Source organism: Octopus bimaculoides, chromosome 14, assembly GCF_001194135.2.
Source record: "Octopus bimaculoides isolate UCB-OBI-ISO-001 chromosome 14, ASM119413v2, whole genome shotgun sequence".
In the NCBI taxonomy this organism is placed as follows: domain Eukaryota; kingdom Metazoa; phylum Mollusca; class Cephalopoda; order Octopoda; family Octopodidae; genus Octopus; species Octopus bimaculoides.
The window spans coordinates 47,547,900-47,551,479 of NC_068994.1; the positions used below are offsets into that span (position 1 = coordinate 47,547,900).

At 38.2% G+C, this 3,580-nt stretch overlaps 1 protein-coding gene across 1 annotated transcript in view; it reads right to left on the bottom strand.

The window, feature by feature from the left end:
- Positions 1 to 3,580, bottom strand: part of LOC106876384 (orexin/Hypocretin receptor type 1) — a 16,796-nt gene that overhangs the window by 10,823 nt on the left and 2,393 nt on the right. The gene's annotated exons all lie outside the window — the stretch shown is intronic.

Consider the following 3,580-nt stretch of genomic DNA (forward strand, 5'->3'; position numbering starts at 1 on the left):
ATAATATAAACAGCTAGGCACAATGTAATACCATAAAAGAAAAATTTAATCATCACTAAATGTAACTGTTAGTAATAAGAATTAAGGTACATTATTTACATTATTTACATTCAACGGATATTTGTTCTCATCCTGTTTGTTGTTTACACAACATTTCGGCTGATATACCCTCCAGCCTTCATCAGGTGTTTTGGGGAAATTTCGAACCCGGGTTCTCGTTCCTAAGGTATTTTTTGGTGTTGTTATTATTATTGATGTTGTTGTTGTTGTTGTTGTTGCTGTTGTTGTTGATGTTGTTGTTGTTGTTGTTGTTGTTGTTGTTGTTGTTGTTATTCAGGTCACTGCCTGGAATCAAACTCGGAATCTTGGAGTTAGTAATTTTGCTTGGCTCAACAGGTCTTCTTCTCAAGCATGACATCATGCCAAAGGTTTCAGTCATTGCCTCCATAAGACCCAACACTCAAATTGAGCTCAGCCATTTTGCCTCCATGATATATATATATATATATATACATACATATATATAGGTGCCGGTGGCACGTAAAAAGCACCATCTGAATGTGGTCAATGCCAGCGCCGCCATTGACTGGCTTCCATGCCAGTGGCATGTAAAAAGCACCAACCGATCGTGACTGTTGCCAACCTCCTCTGGCCCCTGTGCCGGTGGAACGTAAAAAGCACCCACTACACTCACAATCATGGCAGATACCGGTATCATGTAAAAGTACTCATTACACTCTCAGAGTGGTTGGCATTAGGAAGGGCAACCAGCCAATAGAAACCATGCCAAATCAAACTGGAGTCAGGTGCAGCCTTCCAGCTTGCTGGCCCTGGTCAAACCATCCAACCCATCCCAACATGCACAACAGATGACAATGAGGATGATAGTGACGATGATGATATATATATATAAAGGAAAAAGGAAGCATTCAGAATTTTGGATAAATATTTGCTTAGCCCTTTCATCTCATTTTAGAGTGTTGTGATGAGAGTTACAACACCGCCTTGCAAGAGATGGACTGGTCTGAGTAAAATATAAATAGTAATGATCAGAGTGTGTTCAGGATTCAGAGTTCAGAGTCAAGCGAAGTTCATGTTAGTTCGTAGTGAAGTCAGAAGGTGTCAGTTGGTTAGTTCACAAGGAATATTTGATTGTTGGTTCGTAAAGAGATTTGTTAGTTCGTTACATTGTCGTTACTGTTGTCTGGTTATCTTATTTATTGTACGTAACAAATTATGTTACAACATGGAGAATCTTCAGAAATGATCATTTCTGATGAATCCTCAAAACGAGAGGGAAGCACTAAAATAATTATCCAAAATTCTGACTACCTCTTTTCAAATATATAAATATATAAAATATATAAAATATTAGGCGCAGGAGTGGCTGTCTGGTAAGTAGCTTGCTTACCAACCACATGGTTCTGGGTTCAGTGTCTTCTACTATAGCCTCGGCCCGACCAAAGTGGATTTGGTAGACGGAAACTGAAAGAAGCCCGTCGTATATATGTATATGTATATGTGTGTGTGTTTGTGTGTGTGTGTTTGTCCCCCTAGCATTGCTTGACAACCGATGCTGGTGTGCTTATGTCCCCGTCACTTAGCGGTTCAGCAAAAGAGACAAATAGAATAAGTACTAGGCTTACAAAGAATAAGTCCCAGGGTCGGTTTGCTCAACTAAAGGTGGTGCTCCAGCATGGCCACAGTCAAATGACTGAAACAAGTAAAAGAGTCTATACATACATACATACATTAATGTGTGTATTTATGACAAACTTACATAGTTTCCATCCACCAAATTCTCTTACAAGGCATAACTTCAAAGACGCACACACTGGGACTGAATCTCAAAACATGTTGGGAAATGAACTTCCTAACCACACAGCCATGCCAGTACCATTCATGTAAGTTTCTAGAAAAGTGAAATAGGAACCTTGCCTCAAAATAAATGAGGCAAGAGGCCAATTCCACAGATCTGTTATCAGGAAAATATAAGACATAAGTGTCTGAACTCAAAAGCTCTGCATATCAGTTGAAAATACCTATTAAAAGTTTGGCATGGATATAACTAGTAGCAAAGATATAATATTCAGGCTACTTGTTACCTCTTTCTTCTTGAGCCACTTATTTTTCTTTCATCTGCCTCCATACTGGTATTAACCATCAACCACAGCTCTGCCCATGTTTGTCACTCACTACATCTCCCTCTAGCCCCATCTCTAACCATCTGCCACTCTCCTTTCTCACCCTTCCTTTCTCCAACGATCCACTCTGTTTATTCTCCTTTATATTCACCATCTTGCACCTTATGAGTATGCTCTGGCACCCTGTCATCACAAGCTTTATCTCCCTTCCAGCTATTCTCACCCATCCTCTAGTAACATTGAGGTAACCATTTCTCTTCTCTATAATAACCTATATAGTACCTTTATAAACAACGCTAATTTAGCTGTTTCTCCCTAGATTGAAAGAAATGATGAAAAACTTTTTATTGGATTCTCATCTGGGACATCTTCATCAATGCGACAAACCCCAGAGAAATAATCACCCTGCTCCCCGAAATTGCTGGCCTTGTGCCAAAATTTGAAACCATTATTAATTAGCGTACAAGAGAGAGAGAGCTCAAAGTGGACCCACAAAAATTCAGAGAGCAAACCAAATATTTCAGCACCCCGTGTACAAGAGTTCTCACCCTATCAAATAAAACAAGCATAAAATTACACTAAAACTACCACCACGACCACCACTGCCAATACCATCACCATCACTACTAGCCTCGAGGAAACGGAGGAGACTGAAGAAGACACGAGAGGAGAAGTAGTGAAGACACACCTCAGGATGCTGCACCTTCCCCATTAAGATGTCACGAAGCCTAGAATAAGTGGGCAATATGCCACATGTCATTCAGATCAAATTGTAACAACAAAGCTGACATAGTAGTGTTGGACTAAATGTCTTAAAATATAACTGTTAACAACAAATAAAAGTATCACTTGGGACTGATGTAGTTGTTGTTTGTTAGTTTATTTTTTATAACTGGTTTCCAATTACAGGCTTTTCCATTTGGGTTCACTATGTTTCTGACAGAAGCAACAGTAAGGAAGTGTCAGTGTAACTTAGGAGGAACAAATACCACATTTTTCTTCTTTTTTTTTTTAATCTCTATTTGAAAGCAGAGATGTTTTTCAGTTTTCTCATTGATATTAATATCTTAAACAGATATTCATCAGTGAAACACATATACACAGACACACAAACACACATTCACACTCACACACATACATATCTATTATATGTTTGTCTCTTTGAATGAGAGAAAAGAGAACTCAATATATTGCACAAAGAATAAGCATAGTCTTTTATTCTTTTACTTGTTTCAGTCATTTGACTGTGGCTATGCTGGAGCACCGCCTTAACACAGATGTTAAACAATGATGATGATGATATATATTTTTATTTTTAAATAAAATTTTGCAGAAGTAAAAGAGAGACTCAAAGTACAAGAGTTTTGTGTATTGGCACTGAGAGAGAGAGTGAGAGAGAGAGTGAGAGAGAGAGAAGATATATATATATATATATA